Source organism: Acinonyx jubatus, chromosome E4 (genome assembly GCF_027475565.1).
Source record: "Acinonyx jubatus isolate Ajub_Pintada_27869175 chromosome E4, VMU_Ajub_asm_v1.0, whole genome shotgun sequence".
NCBI classification, from domain to species: domain Eukaryota; kingdom Metazoa; phylum Chordata; class Mammalia; order Carnivora; family Felidae; genus Acinonyx; species Acinonyx jubatus.
The window spans coordinates 16,917,084-16,943,590 of record NC_069395.1 but is presented as its reverse complement, the minus strand read 5'-3'; the positions used below and the strand labels follow the sequence as shown (position 1 = coordinate 16,943,590).

Genomic DNA, 26,507 nt, shown 5'->3' with positions numbered 1-26,507 from the left:
TTCCTGTTAGCTCACAAGATCCTTTCCGTGTGGTGATATTTGGTCATAGACATATGGAAATGAAAGAAATGTGGAAGCAAGCAATGTACATATATGGAGAAAAAGTGATTGAGACAGGATCATATTTGGCATGTTTCCAGAACATGATAAATATAGGCTGGAACACGGTGAGCAAGTCAGGGGATAATAGGAGATGACATATACAGAAGGGGTGGTTGCTTAAACACAGACACCATAAAAGCTACCTCAAATCCTTTGTACCCACCCATAGTACAACTTTTGATCTTGTAATATTGGTTCAGGAAAATAAAATGTGAACAAACAAGAAGATAAATGTAAAGCAAAAACACTAGTAAAAAGAAATTCTAACAGAATTTAATATAAACCTTTTACCATTCAAAAGCATGCTGAAATATTACAGACAAAATTTTGAGGAAATTTATAACATAATACCTGACTTAAATATTTTCATATTGTAAAGAAATACCTTAAATTGAAATTCACATATTCAGAATAGTAATAGACAAACAGGAAGAAGATATGAAATGAGAATTTCTAGAACTTGAGAAAGAAGTTGAAGAAAAAGACAGTATCATCTCAAAAATAAAGAAGAAAGAATACATTGTGTCTCAAGAAAGAAGAGACACAAGTGAAAGATGAGTAAGTGAGAGAGAGGATAAAAAAATAAACCTAAAGAAAAACAGAAATGAAGAGAAAAAGAAGAGTGAAGGGAATAGCTGTGAAAGATATTTTAAAAATATTGAACACATGGGTAACAGGAATACCTGAAGAAGAAAAGCAAACATTGTAATATAACTAATATTTAAAAGTATAATTTGGTGATATCAGTGATATTGGCAGAGTAACGACTTCCAAAATTTCACCCTTCCATAAAAGCAATAAAAAAAGTTGGCAAAAATTGGAAGAATCGAATTTTTTAGAACTATGGAAATTAATCAAGACCTTAGCCACCTGGAGAATGTTTAAGAAAATAGTTGAAGTTTAGTAAGAGCAGCGAGTCTGTGACAGTTTGATGTGCCCTAACCACATTTCCTGTTCCTCAACTAAGCAGTAATCTCGAAAAATAATAGTCCACATTGCTGGAATCAGATTGAAAGGCGCAGAAAGAAGCTGAAGTTCTTTAAAATTGTCATGGCCAATAAATTGTCACTATTTGATCTGTTTGATTGTTCCCTGAAAGATCCCATTCAAATGGAATCCCTTATCTTTATTTGACCTGCACTCTGTGCTAAAAATGTCTAGCTAGGGAAAGTTTTAAAAGACATTTATAGGTATATATTTTACCATCGTAGTTGTCTGAGGTAATGGATAAGAGTTGGGATAAACAATAGACTAACCAAGGTACGCCTGGGTGGCTTAGTCAGTTAAACATCTGATTCTTGATTTCCGCTCAGGTCATGATCTCAGGTCAAGCTATCAATTGAAACTGGCCCTGAAGATGATCAGACTTTGGACCAAGTAGACACAGACTTTAATTAGATTGACAGTAAAGAATGGAAAAATATGCCATCCAAATCTTAACCAAAAAAGTGCTGGGGTGGCCATAATGATATCAGATGAGATAGATTTTAATATATAAATTACAACTAGAGAAAGAGAAAGATATTTTATGATGACAAATGATCAATGAAAATATAAAAATACACACTTTTATGTACCTAACATGAAGAGGCTCGTGAGCTGGAGCCCCATATCAGGCTCCCTGCTGACAGTGCAGAGCCTGTTTAAGATTCTTTCTCTCCCTATCTCTCCCTCTCTCTATTTCTCTCTCAAAATAAACTTTTCAAAAAAAGAAACAATAGACTAACCAAGAACTTAAAAGCTAATGAGTAAATTGTCTATAGAGGATTTGAAGAGCTTTGACATTTTTCTGGGAATCTAGAAGGCCACTCACATGCATAGAGTTGTATGCATGATGAAGGATCTGAGAACACGCTCTCCTGTCACCTCTGGCTAACACTGAGGCCCTGCAAAAGCAGGAAGTGAAGTCTAAGACAAAGTTGTAAACTTCCTGGCTGAATGTTGAAGGCATGTCTCCAAACCCCTTTGCAAAACCTGGGGGATTGATACTGGTCATTTAAAGAAAAGTACGCCATAATTAGTTAACCATTGAGTTAACCACGTAGAGACTTAAGTGGCCACATGAAAAAGAATACAGATTTTACAAAATCAGTTCACAAAAAAAAAAAAAAATCAGTAAATAAGCAAACATTTGCAACTCACAAGCAGGAAAAACAACAAACATTGGAGATAGAATGTCATTCTGATTAGAAGTTTTGTCACGTTTTAGAATTTCAAGTGTCCATTTTTCAACAACAACAAAAATGAGACATGCAAAAAATTAAAAAACTATGGCCAATCCATAAGAAAAAAATAAAATGCTATCAATTGAAACTGGCCCTGAAGATAACCAGACTTTGGACCAAGTAGACTTTAATTAGATTTACAGCAAAGGATAGAAATATACATCATTCAAATCTTAACCAAAAAAGTGGTGGGATGGCCCTAATGATATCAGATGAAATGGACTTTAATATATAAATTACAACTAGAGACAGAGAAGGTTATTTTATAATGATAAATAATCAGTGAAAATAAAATACAGACTTTTATGCACCTAACATAAAGAGAGAAATATATAATTCAACAGTAATATTTGGAAGACTCCAGTATCTCACTTTCAATAATGGATACAACAACTGAACAGAATAGCAATGAGGAATAGAAGACTTGAATACCACTATCAAACATACCTAGCAGATATCTGTAGAACAACCTATGCAACAATAGGAAAATACATATTCCTCACAAGTGTGCACAGAACGAGTCTAAATAAAATTATAAAGTTTGGAATCACACAAAGTATATTACCCAACCATAATGGAATAAAATTAGAAGTCATTTACAGCAAGAAATTTGGGGAAAAAACACAAATATACTCCTAAATATCCATTGGCTCAAAGAAGAAATTAAAAGAAAATTTAGAAAATATTTTTAGATAAATGAAAACAAAACACAATATGACAAAACTTGCAGTGCAAATAGTACTAAAAGAGAAATTTATAGCTGTAAACACACAAGTTACAAAAAATAAAAAGGTTATCATATCAATAACTGAATCCTACATTTTAAGGAAATAAATTTTAAAAAAGCAAAATAAGCCCAATACAATCACAAGAAAAAATTACATCAGAAATTAACAACGTAGGGTAGGGCCACCTGGGTGGCTCAATTGGTTGAGTGCCCAACTTGAGCTCAGGTCATGATCTCACACTTCATGAGTTGGAGGCCCACATCCACCTCATTGCTATCAACGGCGCAGAGTCTGCTTCAGATTCTCTGTCCCCTCTCTCTTGGCCCCTCCCCTCCCTGTGCTCTCTCTCTGTCTCTCAAAAATAAATAAAAAAACGTTAAAAAAATAAATGAACAAAATAGGGTATAGAAAAACAGTAGATAAAATCAACAAAACAAAGTTGACAATATCGATAAACTTTAGCTATATTTCTAAGAAAGAAAAATAAGATACAGATTTTAAAAAGCAGAAATAATAGAGTGTATGTTACTACCAACCTTGTAGTGAATAATGGAATACTATGAACACTTTTATACCAACAGATCAGATTAAGCTAGGTGAAATGGAAATATTCCCAGAGAGATACAGACTACCAAAAATGACTCAAAAAGAAAGGCAAAATCTGAATAGATGTGTAACAAGTAGAAATATTGAGTTATTGGTCAAAAAACTTTCCAAAATGAAAGTCCCAAGCAAGAGGATTTACTAGCGAATTCTACCCAGTGTAGCATCAACCCAAGTCCAACATTCCATGTAAATATTAGCAGTTTAAAAGTCTCAGATCTCATTATCTAAATTATTTAAACCGTATATAGATGAAACTAGATATAATTCATCTGAGAAAATTGTTCTCCATCTATGGACTTGTAAATCTATAAAACAATTTACTTGTTTCTAAAATACATTGGTGGGACAGGCATAGGATAATAGTTATAAACAGCCCATTTCAAAAGATGGAAATGGAAAGAAGAAAGGGGTCACCATTCTGAAGAAATTTCAAAATCCAACAGGGCAAATTCCATTAGATTCAGGACATAACAGTAATCTGTAACATGAGGTTCTAGGCTTTGTGACCACCAGTATTTTCTTTGTGGCCATAGATCTGGCCTCTGAAGCCATAGATAGGCCTTTTTTTTGCCCAAAGATCTGCCCTTTGAGCCCAAGGCTGCCCTCTTGGAGTCATCTTCTCTTTTTCTTAAAGGGTTGCATATGTTTGCAGATGAGGAACTTTATCAGTCTGTTACCTGTATGTAGAATTTGGGAGTGCAACAACCTTCTTTTATTTCATCCTGTCTCTGTCCATACCAGACCAAGGTGGTAGTGTTTCTGTGGATATAAAGTTCTCAGACACCTTTGGGTTCTTTCATGGATGTAACAAGGATCCATACAGTTGGACAAGAATGTACTCCAAGACCTTTTGTAGATAATACCATGTCTGTTACTGACTTTTGCTGATATGGTTGAGCAAACTCATGAGTCACATACCTAATCTTTTCAGCCAAAAGTTGTCCAACATTCTTTACCTTCTTTCCAGAGCACACCTTCCAACAGTGAGTTTCCCAATAATAGCATCCTCTGCCCCTTGGATAGGTCAAGAACCTCCAAAAATTATCAAATTCTAGTTCCTTTACACTTAACAGTTCCTTACTCTTAACAGTTCCTTCCTCGGTTTGTCTTTCCTCTTGCGTTTTACTGTTGTCAGCAAAGAGATGTCAGATCACATATTCAGTACTTTCTTTAGAATTCTCCTCAGCTGAATATACATCACCAACAGATTCTAGTTTCCACGCAAGTGTAGGGCACAGCATTATCAGAAACATCTTTAACGCTGATATTTCTACCAACATTATGTTTATTCTGATACAGATATTCTCTATGATAAAATACATTTTATCTACCATGCTTCTCACTTCCTACTGAACTCTCACCAGAAATACTTGTAACATCCATGTATATATATCCATGGTTTAAAGCAATCTTAGATTTATTCTATCATGGTCTTCTAAATTCGTTCAGCAAATACTCACTGTCCAATTCCAGAGTAACTTCCTCAGTTTTAGATGTTTGTTACAGTAGCATTCCACATCTAGTATAAAAATCTGTATATTACCAGGGCTACTGTAATAAATTGCTACAGATTTGGTGGCTTAAAACAACAGAAGTTTATTGTCTCCCAGTTCTGAAGACAAGAAGTCTGGAATCAATGTGTTAGAGGATCACACTTCACCAGAGACTCTAGGGAGAATTCAATTATTGCCTCTTCCAGTTTCTGGTGTGCTGCTATTTCTTGTTTTATGGACATATCACCCTAATCTTTGCCTGTGTCTTTATACCACCTTCTCCTTTTTGTGTGTCTATTCTTTCATTATCCCTCTGGATACTTTGATGGCATTTAGGAGCCACCCAGATATTCCAGAATCATCCCATCATCTCAAGATAGTTACCATATTACATCCACAAAAACTTTAACATAAAAGGTAACATTCACTGGTTATGGGGATTAGGATATTTTGCCTTTGTAGCAGAACAGTATTCAGTCCACTATAACAGTCAATTTGGAAGTCTCTATCCACTGGGGGAAAAGATTATACAAAAATAAAGGTAAATGCAATAAACTTTCAGCAGACAAAATTGTTTCCATTTCACTTCTGAGATTTCCTATTTGTTGATTCATCATGAGTATTTAATTTTATAACCTTGAGAACTTATAGTAGCTACTATAGTATCCCTGTCTGCTAATTTCAGTAACTGTATTATCTTGGGACATTCTCTGTTGTGTTTTCTTGAGTTTGGGTCACACTTTTGTGGGGGTTTTTTAATGTCTTAATATATGTATTGTATCCTGATGATACATTGTAGAGACTCTAGATTCTGTTATGTTCCTCAGAAGAGTATTTTTGTTTGTTTGCTTTAGCATTCAGTTAATTTGGCCTGACTCACAATCTAATTTATGTCTCCCCTGGGGTGGATACCATGTGAAAATTGTTTTGTTTTTTTTAAATTTAGGTAGACTTCTTGAGTCTGCCTTTACCATGTGAGTTTGGAGATTAGTCAGAAACTTGAGCAGAGTTTATTCACATAATTACCTGCTAAATGGAACTTTTCATTTTCTAGGTGTGATGGCTTCAAACTCTGATCTCTGTTTCTTCAAGCCAGTTAAGACTGAAGAATTTTTCTCCAAGTTTTATGCCCCCTAAATTGTCAGAGTTACATCTGCAATCAGGTTTAAAAAAAAGGGGGGGGGGAACAAAAATGGGAAATAATGCCATTCCTTTCTTCTACATGCAAACTCCTCTAGCAGTTGTTTTGTTTTATAGTATCAGACATTTGGTGCAGTGGGAGTTAATGGAAGCGTTTGTAATTTATTTCAGTTGTAATTAATAATTAATTGATGGGGAAAGATTTTAAAACTATATAAATATTCTGTTCCTCATGGAACTTTTACATTATTTATTCACCTATTTATATCATTATGATCTGTTTTTCCCCTATTGTATCTAAAATATTACAAGACATTTGCATCATTACATATTCTGACATAGGAGAAAAGCAGGCTAATGGTCAGACTCACCCTCCTGGTGGTCATTTCCTGATTAGGATCCTGGCTTGCTTAATAAATATGTGCAAAATATATACATAAATGAATAAAAACAAATTACTGCCAGGACTATAGGAAAGTTTGAAAGCACACTGGAATAATGTTGAGCTGGCTAGCTAGATAGCTCATGTTCATGTGTTTATTCTAATACAACTATACAATCTTTATATTTTTGTTTCTAGAATACAGATTCAGACAGACCTCCAGAAATGAGGAACAAATCACCTAAAAAATAGTATAAGAAAGTCATAAGCACTACAGAGGAATTGCTTGTGTTGTATATGAAAGAGACATCTTGACAGAACAAGGGTGAAAGTGCCAACAAATAGTGTACACGTGAGGCATATTTAAGGAAGTGGCTCATGTCAGAGAATTACAATCTTAGTCTCACATCAGAAAATTAGAATCTTAGGAAACTTAGCAGTATTTGCTTATTACATTTTATTCAGTAGGATCATCCCAACAGGTAATTCTCAGCAGTAGATAAGAGAGTTTCTCTAGGCCCATTTAAGAAAAAGTGTTAATACCATTGTTCTGTGACAATGACTTTCTAAGATCTTTCAGTGTTGATGTTAGATCCTCCTTGTCCATTTCACTGCAACAGTTACTATTAAAGTCTTTAAAATAAAAGGACTAGTCAATAAAATGATGGGAAATATATCTTCAAAACAATTCTGGGGAACTGATGGGAAAGAAAGAATCAGATATTGGCCTAGGATTAAGAAAAGATGTCTAAAACCTATATATTAAGACTGGTTTCATATGATATCCTGCCTCTGGTCCATCCCCCATTTATAAAATCTTGCTATGAAAATAAAATTATAAGTACGTCAAAAAGGTTTTGTGATAGACTTTTGGCACTGCTTGGGCAAATCTAATATTTGCATAGCATCAGGAGGAGTTTGAATCTCGTAGCATATTCCTGCCTGGAACCATAGCCCACTTTAATTAAATCCCATAAACTTTAGTTTATATGCTCAGGACACATAGTTTTGATTTTGAGAGGCTTTAATCCCATACTTATAAATATTGCAAGATGGTCTGCAGTTATCTATTTATCATTTTTGTTAATAGTCACATAAATTTTTGCAAGGTGCATTGCATATTTAATACTGATTTTTAAACCTAGCTTCCTACCTAGATGGAATAGTTCCATATTTTAGCTTATATTACCACATTTTTTCTTATCCATGTGCAGTATTTTTTGAAAATACCAGGCTTTAAAATTTATCCAACTGTTACTGTTATGTGTATCTTTGAGAAGCACATAACTCATATATATAGAAAAGTATACAAAACCTACCATTTGCTTGCTCAGCATTAGATGATATTAAATAAGACTCATTATATAGCAGTGGCCTGCAAAACCAAATGGATTCCAGGGCCTGTCATATAAAAAATGTAATGAAGAAGGGATGTAGTAACAAGGAAATAGTAATTAAATAGTGTATTCAGCATCTAAAGGCATATACAATTAATTTAATTTTTTTAATGTTTATTTATTTTTGAGAAAGAGGGAGACAGAACATGAGCAGAGGAGGGGCAAAGAGAGAGGGAGACACAGAACCTGAAGCAGGCTCCAGGTTCTGAAATGTCAGCACAGAGACCGACGTGGGTCTTGAACCCACGAACCACAAGATCATGACCTGAGCTGAAGTTGGACGTTTAACTGACTGAGCCACCCAGGTGCCCCTAAAATTAATTAAGAAACAATTCTGCTGACCAAACATAACATAATCCCAACTTAAATTTGAAAATGCTACTTTGGAAGGCAAATAAAGCAATATTGATTATTGTATTAGAGGAAGATACGCTATGTTGCTGTGAAATAACCCCAAAATAGCAATGACCTGATGCAATAGCATTTTATTGCTGCTTGTGTTACTAATGTCAGTGAAAGCTCTGTTATATACATTCTTTTAAATACTCAAACTTCTTCCATATTTTGAGGTTATCAGCTTTAAAATGACTTTCTTGGTCACTGAAAAAGGGGAATAAATACAGTGAAAGTTCTCCCAACAGGATTTATGGTCATGTCTGGAAGTCATGTATATCATTCTTACCCATATTCCACTGGCCAAAAATCAGTCGTACAACCTGACCTAGGAAATAAAATTCTTCCTGAGAACACAGAAAGAAAATAAAATGGATTCTCATAAAAATCTTTGCCATTGTCTAAAGTAGGTTTGCATAAAAACAATGTAATTTCCTTTTAATAGAGAGTATTTTACATTATGTATTAAACGTGACACATATTAAATGAGTAATATGATCAATAAGGTGAAAACACAATTGATGTACATTATTGTTCAAATACTAATTACAAATTGAATGATTGTATTTTATTCTGGCATTTCCAGAATAACTATATTTATTTATTTAATACATACATATAATTTTAATTAATCTGGCCTCCTAATATGCTTCAGTACAAACTACCCCTGGATTTGTTTAAAAAAATAAATAAATAAGGAGGGGGGTGCAGGGAGGGTATAAAGGAGATCTTTCAGAAGCTGTCATAAAGCTGTGATTCAGCCTCTGTGAGTAAATAAATCCTCTAGGAAATTTTTTCAACAATCTTCAGGAATGTTTAGCTTTGTGTTCCTAATGAGGTCCTTTAAACTCACCCTGTGCTCCCTACTAGAGGGCGGGATTTAAGTAAAAGTTTTCTTTGCATTCCAAAAGATTAAAAATGGAATTCATCTGCCAGAACTTTTAACACATTTTCAGTTTATCAAGATGAAAATAGACTAATATAACCAGAGAGTGCAAGAGAGAATGAGATCTCTAAAAATCGTATCAGGGGAGTGAGAATTCACTATAAACACAGGTTTCAAAGGATACTATTACATATTATTCTTGTTGCTCTTTGGCCTAATATTAACATACTATTGTGTCTGTCCCAGCCTATAAGTAGCCATGCCTGGAATTCCTGAGGCACTCAATCACCCATATTAGTATAGGGAGTCTCCACAGATATTTCCCCTACTAGGGCCAATGTTGTTGCTGGACCAGCACTTGTGGTCTTATGATGATTGCAGGAAGCACTTCAGCTAAAACCATCAAGGAACTTAACATAAGAAAATGTATTCCTCACAAATCCTGAAGGCCATACAGAAAGGTTGCATGGAAAATTTGAGAAACAGAGACAGACTGACTGTGGACCTAGAGCTCTGTCCTTACTAGGGTTGAGGGTAGGGTGTCTAGGGTTTCCTGGGTTCACTCTTGATTGGCTAATATAATTGTTTTAATGTTTATTTATTTTTGAGAGAGAAACAGAGCGCAAGCAGGGGAGGGGCAGAGAGAAAGGGAGACACAGAATCTAAAGCAGGTTCCAGGCTCTGAGCTGTCAGCACAGAGTCTGATGGCGGGGCTCAAACCCAGGAACCACAAGATCATGACCTGAGCCAAGGTCAGACACTTAACCAACTGAGCCGGGCTCCTTTATTGGCTAATTTAAGCATAAGAATGGGAATTAGAGGTTGGGAAGAAAGAAGCAGGGTCACTCAAAGGGTTAGTAATTCAGGTTACCTGGACCTTTCCAGAAGAAGGAACTTCATGGGGGGTGTGGGGACTCGGATGGCCTGGGTCCTTATTTGGTTGTTTTGCTAGTATCAGTGTCATAGGGCTAGCAATATGTTTATTTAAGATGAGTGTCTTTTGAATTCGATGCCTCAGCAATCGAAAACGTAAAATCAGGCATTTACATCACACATACAAAGATCTATTGTAATTTCTTGTTTTATGATAAGCTTTTTGAGGGCAGTGACCATGTCTTTTTTTTTTTTCCAGTGTGCTTTTTCATTATTTTCTTGGTATCCAACACTTCTAGTGCAGCAACTGGAACTAACCAAATAGATGAACTAACCAATACAGGATGAACTAACATGAAAGGAGGCAAAAAGTTAGTCTGCTGCTAACAGACTGCTAAAAGATAACATTAATAAAGCAGAGCAGCTTCACTTTCCTTCCATCTTTCTTTCACTTTCCTTTCCCCTTTTGACCTCAAGGGTAGAAGTATTTTTGCTGTTTTTCTTTTGCTCTTTATATTAGTTATCTATTAATGTGTAACAAATTATCTCAAACTTAGAGCTTACAATGTACTACATTTACTATCTCAGTTTGCATAGGTTAGGAGTCTGGCATAGCCTGCCTGGGTCCTCTGCTCATGTCTCAGAAGGTAGCAGTCAGTGATGGTGGCTGGGCTATATTCATTGATCCCTAGAACCCTGAATCCTCTCTCAGGCTCCCATGGATGTTGGCATAATCCATTAGTTTATGAATGTAAGACTAAAGTACTTGTTTTCCTGGAAGCTATAAACTGAGGATCATTTTAACATCCTAGAGGCTGACCCCAGGTTCTCGCCATGTGTCTCCCTCCCTAGAGCCATTCACAACATGAGATCTTCCCTGTTTAAGGACAGCATAGGAATCTTTCTGACCTCAAAGATTTGTCTGATTAAGTGAGGCTAATCTAAGCTGTCTTTTAATTAACTCAGAAACAACTGATTAAGGAACCTAACTGCATCTGCAGACTTCCTTTTGCCTATAGCATAACATAATCAAAAGAGCGATCTCTCATCATATTTATGGATCCTGCCCACACAGAAGTGGAATAAATTATATAGATATATGGATTATTCAGGTTCATTCTATAATGCTGCCTATCTCATCCTAGGAGCCAAATTGTAACTTAATCATGCTCCTTGATATGCCCCTGTATATTCAGTTTGGCACACTGTCTGCAATGCCTTCCTCCTATTTTATCTATTAATCTTTGGTTATCTGCTCCCTCTTGTCTCCACAACATTACTATTAGTTTAATTCAATTGATATGCTGTTTTTTTGTGTTCATATGAAATTTATTTTATATTTTGTTGGAGTTTAATGTATGTAAACAGTGTTTATGTTAAGAATCATTTTGTTCTTTATTTTACCTTTCCCCTAAATACTATTTTTTGAAAGACATATTCATTTTTCCATGTGTACATCTACTTTCTTCTTTCTAAGTGATCTGTAATGTTCCATGTTCTCATTCACACCATATTACTTACCTGCTTCTGAGATGGAGCCTCTGACTACCTCTGATTCCTTTCCAAGAGACTCAAATACATGTAAATATTTGACATTTTCCAGTTTTCAGTCTAAGTATTAGGTACAAAATTATATCTCGTTATTTGTCATTGGTTGAATTATGTTCCCCAAGAAAGATGTATTAATGTCCTAACCCCTAATGGCTTAGAACATGATTCTGTTTGGAAATAGGGTTGTTGCAGATGTAATTATTTAGCATATGGGAGTCATATGGGAGTGATACGGGCCTGTAATCCACTCTAGTATGACTGATGTCCTTATAAGACTGAGGTATGAAGTCACAGAGAGAGTGTCATGAGAAGACAGATGCAGGCATTGGAGTTATGCTTACATAAGTCGAGGAATACCAGAAGCCACCAGGAGCTGGAAAAGGTAAGGAAGGATTTTCCTATAGAGCATTCAGAGGGGTGCGTGGTCCTGCCGACATCTTGATTTTGGAACTTTGGGCTCTTGAATGATAAGATGAAAATAATTTCTTTTGTTTTAAGCAACCAAGTCTGTGGCAATTTGTTATAGTAGTCATAGGAAACTAAAACAGGCAATCAACTATTGGCCTTATTTTTGTTTCCATGAGGGTGACAGTATGTTACCCTTCCTCCTCTGGCCACTCCTAGAAATGTTTTTGTTATTTGTTTTCAGGAGATTTAGCTGTGTTGTGTATAGGTGTGGTGTTTGTCTGTATTTATCTTGCTTAGGTATGTGTAGACTCCTTAAATGTGTTAGGCTCCTTGATGTCTTTCTACAGTTTTTGAAATCTATGCTCATAACCTCTTCAAATATCTTACAACTCTACATTATGTCATATTTTCCTTGATCAGCCTCAAAATCCCTCAAACCACTTAAAAGTAGTGATGAGAAAAAGGGGAGAAATTTTGGAGTTGATCAGGAAATGAGTGATGGGACCTACCCAATCAATAAGACAATCAGTCGGCAAAATGATCCAGGATGGCCTTAAGTGATTGGCACTCAAACTTTGGAACACCTGAACTCTGGTGTGGCATTGCTCTGTGTTGTATTACACTCTATATTTCTTGTTGTCTCCCTGTGCCTCATTGGATTGGCCAAGCAATATTAATATTTGAGTGAACTCACACCATTGGAACTGATTTTGGGTATCAGAGGTGCCAGCTGCTGAGAAGAGAGGTCAGCACACACACCTGGGTCCCCACTGGGCTATTCTGGACATTATAATACCTGTGGGCCTAAACAGACAAAGGGGAGGAGAGCAGACCACTGTACCATCACTCAGAATGGGCCCTAGTGAGTGAGGTCCCTATAGCTGATGATTTGGGGTACTCTGAGGCAAGAGGATATCCTCCTCTCTGGAGACTCCTATGGCAGACAAATGAGCCAATAAGTCAGAAATGTCAGGCCAAAGCCAGCCTCCTGAGTGCAGTTGGGGGAGGTACCTTTGTAAACAGTTGGCATGACTCTGCAGCTGTCACTCTAGGATTTGTTATGGCAGATGGTCTCATTCTAGCCCATCCCCAGAGTGACATCCAAACCAACCCTTGGGCTGAACCTGCTAAAGTATTACTTAAAGTGACTAAGGGCAAGAAGATTTCTATTCCTACCCCTCTCGGGACTTGGAAGGTGGTGGATAGCCTACTAAACAGGTACTTCAGGGGTGCCTGGGTGGCTCAGTCAGTTCAGCATCCGACTTTGGCTCATGTCATGATCTCAAGGTACATGGGTTCCAGCCCAGCATCGGGCTCTGTGCTGACAGCTCAGAGCCTGGAGCCTGCTTCAGATTCTGTGCCTCCCTCTCTTTCTGCCCCTCCCCCACTTGCACTCTGTCTCTCTCTCTCTCTTTCAAAAATAAATGAACATTAAAAAAAAAAACAGGTACTTCAAAGCACAGATGCATGTTGAGTGTTTCTTGCCACTGCTTCTCATCAGGTTGCCACCTGGAGAGGAGGCTTAAACTCTAGGTTAAGGCTGGGGGGAGAATCCTGGGGAAGAGGCCTGGTGTCCTCTAGTGGATAAGGTAGGATGATACCACTGTGATAGTGGCAAGGATAATTTACTCTTCTCTGCTGGTAACCACCCTCAAAATAATAAAGACAGAAAAAAAAAATGGGGAAGGGTCAAGTTGGTTGTCCTTTGGAGGAGATAACATGTCTTTTCTCTCACCCTGAGGCCCAGAGTCTCTTTAAGGATCTATCCAGAAACTAACCAAAAAGGGGCTACCTGCCTGTATGGTGTATCTGGCAGGGTTGGAGCTCCATCTACTGGAGGTTGAAATTAAACAATTGGGTGACATAATAAGGATGAGAAAATGGTGTCCCTACCAAAGGAACCCCACAATTAGTGCAGAAGTTGGAAATGACCCCCAGAAGAGGCTTTGGATCCCTGTCTATATAAACCTTGATATGAATTTCCATGGCATGGAGGGCAGCCCACCTTACATTAGGCCCACATGGACAGGCCAACTATGAATAGAAAACATTAGCTGAGACCAAAGATCTTCAGCTAGGCATGTCAGACTGGGTTTACCAGACAATGAGTAGAGTTCAGCATGGTGACTTGGAATGTCCTGAGGATGCTGAATTGAGTACTGAGTCCATCCAGATGTTTCTCAGGGGGGCTCCCAACAAATATAAATCCCCTTTACAGACAATAATGGCTGATGCAAAAATATTAAAGAAAGCATAGCTGCCCAGGATTTAATAGAAACTCATGGGAGACAAACTCTGAGCCAAGTGTTGCTTGTTAATTCTACAATCCACTTCTAGGCCTAATCTAAATTACTATCGATGGGGAGGCCACCCCTTCCTAGGCCAAACAAGTCACATACAGCCAGGCCCCTGCTTAAGTATTAATCTGAGATGTACAAGAGAGGTTATTTTGGACTCTAAGAGATAAAGGGTTCTAAATTGCATGATATATAGTAAATCAGTGGAACAATTACAATACTCACTATACTTACATTATAATCTGTGACAGGTATCTTCTTTGGAAGCAGCCTCACCTTTTTCATCTACCTGTGATCTCAGCTGGTGACAGGAACCTGTCTCCACATAGGGATCTGTATTTCTTGAAAGTTGGCCCCTTTAAGTAGACAATTAGTCTTTTACCACATTAACTGTAGTTTGGACTCCATGAATGAATGAATGAATGAATGAATTAATGATGGATGAATGAATGATGAATGAAGTCTGGGCTCCATGAATGAAAGGATGCATGATGAGTGAATGGACAAACATTGGCTGGCTCCAATTGGTTAGACAAAGATGCTCAAATATTCCTAATCCATGAAAGTACTCATGTTTTAAAGGGTTTCTTCCCTACCCACCAGCCCCAGGAGATTACTGGCTTGAAAGGAAGATTAATTAAAGTTAATTAATTTAAATCTTACAACTGGCTCAGTTTTTGTTAAACTGGCCCATCTTTTTGGTAAAAGATGCTCTACCTGATTGTCACCTTTGGCACACCCCCTTCCAGGAGACTATCCCTTTTCCCATTGTTTAGACATCCTCAGTCAGCAGGTAACTTAATGGAACATATCTAAGGCTGTTAGACTCTTGATTGATGGGCATGACCTGGAAAGAAACAGTCAACTTTCCCTACCAGTGTGGATGGTAAATATGATAAAATACTGATTTAGGTAGGGCTGGGCATAGCACTGAAGGATTATGACCTGTTATAGCTAAGTTAAAGAAGGAGTACTGATTCCAGCCATTCTTTCAATCCCCCATTATGACCTGTACTGAAAGTAACTGCTGATAAGTGGACACTAACTATTGACTATAGAAAGTTAAATAAATTTGTCTCTGTGTAAGCACCTACCTCTACCAGATATCTATATTTTAAAGGATGACATTCAAAATGACATGGGTAAATCGTTGCTATTGTAGGCTTGGCTAATATGTTCTGTTCCGTAAATATATCACAGGAGACTCAACCACAATTTATCTTCATCTTTGAGGGTCAATAGTATACCTTTCCCTGATCACATACAGGCTTTGCCCTTTGGACCTAGATATTTGCTTCTCACTCCCACCAGAAACTCAGCTTTGCCATTATATAAATGACATCCTCCTCACAGGATCTGACCAAGATACTATCTCACAGGTCATCATAAAGGGATGAACAATTTCCTCACATAAAGTATGAGGGACCTCCCAGTGTTAAATTAGGGAGCTACATCTAGAGCTTAGAAGTGCTACTGTTCCCAATTTGTAGCTTAAAAGGTAAACTCTTAGTGCTCCAATCTCCTACATTGGACCCAATACTGAAGAGAAATGTTTGGATTCTGGTCCAACATATTACTCACTTCCAATATTTGTTGGCCTTCATTATTAAGTCACCACCTGTCCTCTACTTTTCACTTGGGACCTGAGAAATGACAGGCACTGGATAAACTAAAGGAAGTTGTCAGTTTGGCTTTCTCACTGCAGCCTTGGAAACGGGACTTACAATTTTAAGTTTGAGCCACCCCCAAGTTTATTTCTAGAAGTTTCTGGACCAAATGGACAGGTAAATGCCTACCCACAGGCATTTGGTATAAGTGGTTTTCAGACTCAACCAAAAGATGTTAACTACTAAAGAGGCAATCCTGGCTGGCATACTAGACATTTATCTTAACTGAAGCCCTTATAGGGACAAAGCCAATTATTCTATGGACTGAGATTCTTATTATGCTCTGAGTAATGGAAAAATCTCCCTGTGAAATTGGATCACAACAGAGGCCTTTTTGTTAAAATGGAAATTACACCTACATGATTGAAATAATTCTGGCTCTACTGGAAGAAATGAAGAAATAACCATATTCTGCCATTGAGGTTAACTCGCCAAAACCTTCAGTAGGGACTACATGGAGGTTGGTCAGCATTCTCAAACCAAGAAAAGCAATGGCTTTTCTTCATTGATGCTATACGCATGAAGTATAAGGAGCCAGATAATGCACAGCTGAAACCTATCACCTCTATTCAAACACTCCAATTTCTGTATGACTGAAAGACCAAAGTGTCACATGAGCTGATCTGCATGCAATATTCGTAGCACTAGAGGTTGCCCTTGACAAATGTTTTCCTGAAGTTCATATTCTTACTGACTCTTGGCTAAGAGGCCAATGAGCTAACTATTTAGAACCTCAGAAAATCAGGGCTAGAAAACACAGGGCCCAATGGAGACATTTGGGATAAAGAGATGGGGGAAATTGCCACATTGGCTCCCACTCTGCTCACCTTAGTGCACCATGGATTCCCTCAATGACTGCTAATCAATATAAACAAAAACAAGCAATGTGTAAAAACATATAAGCACCTTAGCCAAGGTGTGTATGAAAAGTCAAAATAACAACCAGCTGTGCATCATTCCCTAACCTTACCTCACAATACCAACTGCCAGTTTTACATAACACTCAATGGAATTGAGTCTTAGAACGATTGCCCTCTTGGCTGTGCACCATAAGCAACACAGCTCCTGGGTGTTTCAGCAACAATAACTCTTGTAAAAGGCATTAAATCCCATGGAGAAACCTGACTGCTTTCAGGATGGTAATTCTCCATCCAAAATAACAACTACTTACTTAAGAAAATTTGCCAGACCTACCAAGACCACCACTAATAAGCATATGGAAAATATTTGAGGGAAATAACCTCCCACTGTTACTCTTCTAGAAGATCCTTTAAAAACATATACACACAACCCACCTTACTGGAAATAGAAACAATAATGAGAAAGTCTGTGGCAAAGCCAACCTGAGAAGAAATTTATTGGTGTAGTTACTCTGGCCCCTCACAAGGGGCCATCCCAAAACTATAAAAGCAATACAAATGGCTGCTTTAGAAAAGTTTCCCCTACAATGGAAGCAATGGGCTAAGTGGTACCCCACTGCAATACAGCAATATGATGATACACAGAGAAAGAAATGGGCTAAATGTGTAACACAATTAATGTCTCTTTTTGAAATAACTTGACCCACCTATGAGCATCCTGTGTGCAAGTGCCCTGTATTTCAGGATCTAATTTGATGTACAGCCAAATTAACAACTCTTTTTTTTCAAACCACAAGAGCATTCTACACTCATGGAAATACACCAGTGTTATTTACTATTGGAAATCAACAAGAAACTCAAGAACCAATGTATACCAATCCAAGCAAGAAGGAACATACAATTGCCCACCAAATCAAAGCTGAATATAGCTTTAGTCATAGCAATACATAAATGGCAAATTTAACATTTCAACAAAAGCCTGCATGTTGGGCATGTTGTTACTAACTATCTGATTTTAGTACATACAACATGATACCTCTCACCTGGCGTTATAGTTTTACATTTCTTGGGTATGAGAACTAATGTTCAAGAAAGAAGCTAGATATTTTTGAAATAAACTGAATCTAATGTTTCAAAAGAAAAAGAAAAGAAAGCAGGAAGTAAGGAAATAAAGGAAAAGAAAAAAGAAGTGAAATTGACATATAAGATCACATTTTGCATGCATATTTGATAAATGAGGTAAGGAGAGACTAACTTCAGTCCTCTTTTAAGAAGTAAGTAGCTACAGACTCAGCCATATGTCTAAGACTGACTTTGTAATGAGATTTCAGGAGTGTGAACAAGAGCACATGACTGAACATAGAGTTCCATTATAGTGTACTATAAAATGATGAACTGTTAATTTAACAGAGTTTTGCATGAAAGTCTAGTCTTTTTCTGTAAGACTGGGTTTTTTAGAAAGAATGATTGGAAGCCATTACAGAGGAAGCAAAGCTAACTCCTTCCAGATGCAAGGTTTCTATATTCCCAATTGGTCTTACTACAGACATATGGGCACGGGTAATAAGCTTGGCTTCAACAGAAAAATACTAACAGTTCCTCAAGTTAACTAATTCATCAAGGAGACAAAAACAATGTAGAATCATCCACAGGAGCCAAGTATATTAAATTGTATATGGTCATCATACATGCTTTCATTGTGATAAAGTAATAAGGAATAATCATCTTCCTAAAATCAAGTACTTCCCATTTAATTAACCAATATCAGAATATTCACTTACATTCTTAGGGGACATATTTTTGAAAGTGGCTTTTGCAGTTTATTGAACTCCTCTTTGCATGCAAAAATGATTTTGTTGACATATAAAGTAAGTAGTTAGATCCCTTTTAATAAAACTAAAATCCCACATTGCTTAGTCAGTGGCATAATTGTGTTCCAAAACTCGAAGCTTTGGAACAGAGAGAATATAGCTAAGGAAAAGTTTTAGTAAGGAAACATTTACAGTTACAAATGATGAATTTGCATATAGGAAAAAGTAAAGGAGAAACTGAAAAGCTTTTTTCTAAGACATCATGTTAATGGTCTTTACTAAATAATATGCATTTTTTCAATAATAGAAATTTGAAGTCATTTTATTTTATTTGTTTCTAAAAGTAAAATGCAGGTAGGAGATCATGAATTTGACTTACATTAAACAAACATAAAACAACAACTCTCGTGATTTTGGAAATGATAATAAAAATGATTCTTATGATTGAGGGATAGCTTCTTTTAAGTTACATTGGGGGAAGAATCTGTATTACTCATAAGAATGTTGCACATTTTCTTTCCTTAAGTATGAGTTGATGGTGAGCAGAGAGGCTACAAAGGGGAAGAGGTACACAGTCCTGGAAAAAATCATGATTTTATGATATCTGAATGTATAAATCAGAAGCATATGCAGAAATATTAGAGATGGGTCTAAGGGGATAAAAAAATTCTGGAATTACCTGTCATTTAAGGGAAAATAAAGGTGAAGGGGAATCTAGAACACTTTCAGATTCAGAATCAATACATTTATTAAATAGGTGATATTTATCAGGCACTGGTAAAGAACTTTCACAATTCAGCAACAAATGACAAACTAATAATTAAATTACAGCCAAAGGACTTGAATATATATTTCTCCAAATAATATATCCAAATAGCCAACAAGCATATGAAAAAATGTTCAACATTACTAGTCATTAAGGAAATTCAAATTAAAAAAAAAAGGGAAATGCAAATTAAAACTACAAGGGGTATAAGGTCACTCCTGCTGGGCTGGCTATAATTTAAAAGAAAAAAAGTGTTGTCAGAAATATCAAGAAATTGGAACCCTGGTACATTGCTAGCAGAAATATAAAATGTTTCAGCTGCTGTGGAAAACAATTTAGTAGTTCCTCAAAAAGCTAAATAGAGAATTACTATATAACCCTGCAGATTCACTCCTAAGATACATGCCCAAAAGAACTGAAACAGGTACTGAAACAAACACTTTATACATGCATGTTCATAGCAGCACAATTCACAATAACCAAATGGTGGAAACATCCCAAATGCCCATAAACAAATAATAGATTGTGGTATATACAGGCAATGGAATATTAGTTAGCTTTAAAGAGGAATTAGATAGTGACACATACTACAACATGGATGAATCTCACAGTCAAAGAAACCGGTAATAAAATGTCACATATTATGTGATTCCATTTATATGAAACATTCAGAATAGGTGAATCCATAGTGACAAAACACAGATTGTGGTGGCCAGGGGCTGGAGAGAGGGAGATGAGAAACTGTGGAACTGTTGTCTGGGGAGCATCAAAAGGATTTTTTGTGACAACATACTTATTTGGGAGCTGATATTCAGAAGTCTCATTTAGTTGTAGAAAAGGCAAGTGTTGGGAATGTTAATATACAATGCGTAAAAGTACATATTTGGATAAAACTCTTTTTTTTCTTTCTTTATTTATTTTGAGAGAAGGAGAGAAGGAGAGCACAAGCAAGGGAAGGGCAGAGGGAAAGGGAAAGAGACAATCCCAAGCAGGCTCCACGCTCTGGTACCCACGAACTTTGAGATTATGCCAAAACCAAGAGTCAGATGCTTAACTGACTCAGCTACCCAAGCACCCCTGGATAAAACCTTAACATAAGGATATTGAGTGCTCATTCATTTTTTAAACACCAACTTGGAATCATACAGAAATACCTGTTTTACATTAGTGTTATGTGTTAATGGAATTAAAAATTCAAGTCATTTTAAATATTTTTAAAATATGAATAGATAAAATCTTAATCAGTTAATCAGAGACCTTGTTTGTCAAGATGATCTCATTCTTTGGCTGGACAGGGTCACTGAGTCACTGCAAGATTCAGTGCATATTAATTTTAGTTGTGTATTTGGGGAAATGAAAACATATCCAAATACACATGCTCCTTGGCATTTTACTTCCTTTAATTTTCACTTTTTAATCCATTTCCCTTTAAGTCTTTAATCATCTTTTCAGTGAAGATTTTCCCTTTCATTCTGTTCATGTGTCTGAGGAATTAACAATCCTATTCTCAGTGGTTTCGTGTAATCAAAACCTCCTGATTCAAACACTGTGTGCAATCCGCAGGGAGAAATTATTAAAAGGGCTTTGCAGATTTATTTAGCACTCTGCTCAGAATATGAATGTGCAGACTTTTAAATATTGGAGAAGAGATTGCCAAACCATTACCCTTCCAGAAGAACTTTTGAACTAGACATTTTTTAATATTTACAGTATGAAATAGTTGGAGTGAGATTTCTTTTAGAAAACGTTTGGGTAATAGATGACACAAAATGAGACCAAGTTTATAGGTTTAAGATTCATATGTGCATTGTATTTTTAAAGATCCAAACCACAACCTCATTTAGCCATTTGTTGAAGGCCCCTGAAAGCTTTTTCAGGAGAAATAAGGCCATGGACATAGATTAGATTAAGTGTGTGGGTATGGAGGAGGAGTGAGGGCATAAGGGCCAGGAATTTATAGGATATTCTCTCTATATAAATGCTCCCAAGTGACAAAGAAAGAGTCGTATCTTAAACAGGTTTTGCTGGGGCGCCTGGGTGGCGCAGTCGGTTAAGCGTCCGACTTCGGCCAGGTCACGATCTCGCGGTCCGGGAGTTCGAGCCCCGCGTCAGGCTCTGGGCTGATGGCTCAGAGCCTGGAGCCTGTTTCCGATTCTGTGTCTCCCTCTCTCTCTGCCCCTCCCCCGTTCATGCTCTGTCTCTCTCTGTCCCAAAAATAAATAAACGTTGAAAAAAAAAATCATTTAAACAGGTTTTGCTCCAGGAGAGTTGTGGCTGAATTTGGGCCACTTCATTGAATTATTGTCAGGTAATGAAGTAGAGGGATGTTCTTTCAAACTCATTGCTCATGAAGGAAAGAAGATGGGGTGCTAGCTCAAAGAAACGCAGGATCTAGATAAGTGTTCACAAGCACAGATCTTAGAATACAACAGATCTGGGTTTAAACCTCAGCTCTGCTACGTACACCTTGTATGAACTCAGCAAATAATTTAATGTCTGAACAGATGAGGTTATGTATCAAAATGGGCATACTTATTTCAGAGGCAGATTATTCTTTATTATAGATAAATTATTGTGCATAAAATATGGAGTAAAACGTGGAGTACACGTACTTAAAAATTTTAACTACTATGGGTGCTATTATAATTCTTAACTAATAGTTTGTATCAGTTGTTAGACTTCTACTTTCCAGTAATGTAATTCATATTTTCTAGGTCTGACTTGAGATTTGAAGTGACTGGCTTTATCAACACTTTGGCAAATTTTATATTAGTCGATCAGAAAATAAGATCTCCAGGCTTTGTAGAATCTCTACAAATGTGCAAGTTCTCTAACTACAAATGTGCAAGTTCCTGATCTTCAGCTGAGAATATCCAAGATTGCTAAGATTCAAAAAGACAGAATTTTTGTTAAAAATATCTCATATTTTGTGTAAGGTATGCTTTCTATTTTTAATAGACTTGTTCTGGACCAGTTTTTCTTAACTTACTACATCCTTGTGTTACTTAAGCAATTTATGATGTAGCTAGAAATTATTTAGTTAGAATTAGCTATAATAGAAATGTATAGGCAAGTTGGTTCTTCTTGTTGAGAGGAATTTAAAAGTTAATTCATTAGGATAGAAACATTAGATAACCTGAAGTCAAGAAATGGGAGGAGAGTTAGGAGAGGAACATTTTTAAATGTTGCTCTGCTGACAGACAAGGAAATGAGAGAAGTAGACAATCTGGGGACAACACGGATATGCAGACACACTTCTTATGTCAAGTTGTCTGAGATGTATAGAGGCAGTAAGACCCCAGCAGAAATCTGTTTCTAAGGTAAAATTCAGAGTAGGTTGAAAAAGAATGGTAATTAAAATCTGGGACTCAAAACAAAAACAAAACAGGGATCAAAAACAAAAACAAAAATGATTGATAATTATTACAATTAGGAAAGGTGCCTATATTTGAATGGAAATGTGCATAAATGTAAATGATATTTACCTTTCCAAGTTGTAAACAGACTGCCTGAAAGTTTATGAAGTCTGTTTAATAACATTTTCTCCCTGTTACAAAATTGTTATATATAAATTCTTTGTGATTTAACTATGATAATAAATGCTGTGAAAAAGTGAACAAGAAGATAAAGACTTTGACAATGAAGGGCAAATAAATTTAATGATCCTAAGAACAGTAATAAGAGCTACTATTTAATGAGCACTTATCATTTTCCAGGTGCTACAATTTTCCTTATTTTTCAAATAAGAAAAATTAAGCAGGAATATGTAACACCTGATAAGTAGTATTAGCTGTACTAATAGTGTGGAAATGTAATTGTGTATTAAGCTGGAGAGAGAAATTTGGGCTCACAATTCATTATCTCCACTTGCTAATTCTGTAAATTTGGTAAATTTATGGAAACATCTGCGATCAGTTTCCCGGTATAGAAAATGGGGATTAAAAATATGAACCTTGGAAGGTTGTGATGAAGATTGGTAGAAGCTAATTATAATTTGTTAAGAACATGAACAAGAGCTGTTCCAAGTGCTTTGCATGTACCAGCTCTTTCCATTCTCACAACAAAGCAGTGGGGAGGATACTCTTGTCCTCACCATTTTACAGGTGGGGACTCTGGCGTGCAGAGAGGTTGAGAGACATCTGCAAAGTGACAGTTAATAAATTACACACTAGGCATTCTGTTTCCCAAACCCAGTCTCAAATACTGTATGTTCTCTCACCAATACCACTGCTTGCCATGTTTATTACCCTTAAAATTTGATATATGGGTGTGTATGTGTATATATATATGTACATATATGTATATATATATTCATAATGTAATTTAAACACATCATAAGCTAATAAAGTATTGTTGTCATTATAATTATTATTCCATAGAAACTAATTCTGTCCTAGGTCTCATTTCTGGAATCATGACTCTTTACATCTTAGGGTAACAAAAAGAAAAACAAGAGAAAAAAAGGTAACAATAGAAAAACAAATAAGTCAACATTTGGCTCATATAGTTTTTGATACTGTGATATCTGATTGGACATAGAAGGGAAGTAAATGTGTTCCACCCTACTTCCAAAAGGACATTTTATTTCCACTTGAAATGGAGTCTGTGCAATTAGAAAAACAAGCAACAACAAATAAATGTTCTCTATTCCTACTTTTTTATGGCTGTAGCATTTTCCTAGCAGTAAATTAACTTCTGTTCCAGGAGATGGAAATTTCATTGTTGCCTTTGATAAAAATTCAGACATATTTATTAAATGTACTGTCACATCATTTCAGGTCACTCTTTTATGGCCATGTAGTGTTTCCCTTTGACCTTTTTCTTCTTTGTGAAGTTCAAAAATGCATAGATCATATACAAGTAACTGGAAAATATGCATATTCTACATACAGCTTAGGTAAATGATAAAACTTTTTAAAACAAATACACCTAGTTGGGGAGTTTAGCCTTGTTGAATTAAAGGGTTTTAACTCATAACACCAGCTACTTGCTTATGGAGACTAGGATTTTTATCTCAGTTACAGTTCTGGTCACTGTCAGTATTCATCAATATATTGGATAATTATTTTATGAGAAAAATCTATTCTTTTAAATTCCTACAGTTAAGAGAACAAACATCTCTCATACCATCTCCCAGGAATCTGGATGGAGAGAGAGATACCAATAATCTCCTAAAGGTGGTTTCACCTTAGGTATTATATACTTTTGTGATATTAATAGCAGTTTATTTAATTTAGTCACCTGGAAAGTAAGGAAAGTTGCTTTGGAGGTCAAAGACACTGCCTGACATTTTCTTTTCCTCTGGCCTAGGATATGGTAGGAAGGTGGCAACGGATAATTTTCTTCTCTCACTAAACAAGGAAAAGTAGCAGCAATCTTGCAGAAACCAGTAAGTAACAGTGCCTGTAAGAAGCAGAATCTGTGTTTGGATATATAAGTATTTCTAAGCCATATAAGTGCATTTTAGCATAAATTAACTCATTCCAGCATAAATCAACAGGTGTCAAAGGACCTGGATTTTCCTGATGACAGTTGTATCTAGTGATTTAACACAGGAAGCTGGTGGTCATTTTAAGCTGTGCTTATAGATGGATGGACTTCACTTTATTGTTTTGGCCAACAGTAGTTTTCTGTGGGTGCTTATTGGTTTGCAACATTGGGAGTTCTCTGGGTGAAATTCAAAACTGCCCCCCCCCCCATACATGGAAGGAAAGGCTGAAGAAAGAGGCAGACCACTCCTGATGGGTAGGTTTCAGTTTTAATAAGCAAAGGAACTTACATGTCAGGCTTGTTTCAGGAGGCTGCAAGACAAGCAGATCTCTGCACCTGCCCACCAGAATCTTCAGTTTATATATAGAGACCTTAATAGTGTTCAGTCAAGTATTCAGTCTACGTGGTCTCCGTCACATCTTGCTCTTTCAATGCTGTGATCTTGAAGTGTCTCATAGCACAAGAACATATGTTCCAAAGACAGAGGAGAGGGAGAGGAGCCTGAGCTCCAGCTCAAGGGTCAGCTCAAAGTCACATCTTCTCAATATCCACTTCCAACACTGCTGTAACAAATTATCACAGACATGGTGGCTTTAAAGAACAGAAATATGCTCTTTCAAAGTTCCTGAGGCTACAGACCTGAAGTCAGTATCACTGGGCCATAAACAAGGTGTCAGCAGGTCCACACTCCTTTGGAGTCTCTAGAGGAGAACCTGTTCCTTCCCTCTTCCAGCTTTTGGTGGCTGCCAACTTCCCTTGACTTGTGCCTGTATCACTCCAATCACCAAGACAAGCCTCTTCAAATGTCTCTGTTGAATCTTCATATCACCTCCTCTTTGATTAGAATCTCACTCTTGTAAGTATACATGTATTGCATTTAGAGCTCAGCCAGTTATTCCAAGATAAACTCCCCATGTCAAGATCACTCTTGCAGTCAAAACTACAAAAAGCCTAGATATTTTTGCTTTGTTTTGTTTTACTTTTTGGGCAAATAAGGGAACATTCACAGGTTCTAGGGATTAGGACATGTGTATATTTTAGGGGTTAATTTGTTCTGTTGGCCACAGTAGGCATTTAGCAAGTATCCAAGTTTCTGCTAAAAAGTTTTGCTAGTACAAAAATAAAAGTCCTATTGACTTTCTAGCCACCTTTAAGATATTCATCAAGGCACAATTACTACTTCAATCAATCAATCAATCAATAATAACAACAAGTACAATTAGCACGTATATATGGCTAGGAACCAGGCTCTGTTCTAAGTACTTAACATTTACTAACACACTGTAGAGGAAATCTCCTTCCAAAACTATCTTTGAATGTAAGAATGAGGTCAGTTTCCCTCTACTGGTGCATAGTTGTTGTCAGACTTTTAAATTAAACCCATTGCCCCCTAGATACAGGAGATACAAAAATTCACTTTTAATTCTGGATA

General features: G+C 36.6%; 1 long non-coding RNA gene across 1 annotated transcript in view; it reads left to right on the top strand.

Moving 5' to 3' along the window:
- LOC128313013 (uncharacterized) overlaps window positions 1–26,217 on the top strand; it is a 109,229-nt gene extending 83,012 nt beyond the window's left edge. Inside the window, exons 3-5 of the long non-coding RNA XR_008293110.1 lie at window positions 22,300–22,521; window positions 24,896–24,974; window positions 25,809–26,217. This is a non-coding gene — a long non-coding RNA (uncharacterized LOC128313013). The remainder of the gene's footprint in view (window positions 1–22,299; window positions 22,522–24,895; window positions 24,975–25,808) is intronic.
- Window positions 26,218–26,507: the final 290 nt, after the last annotated feature.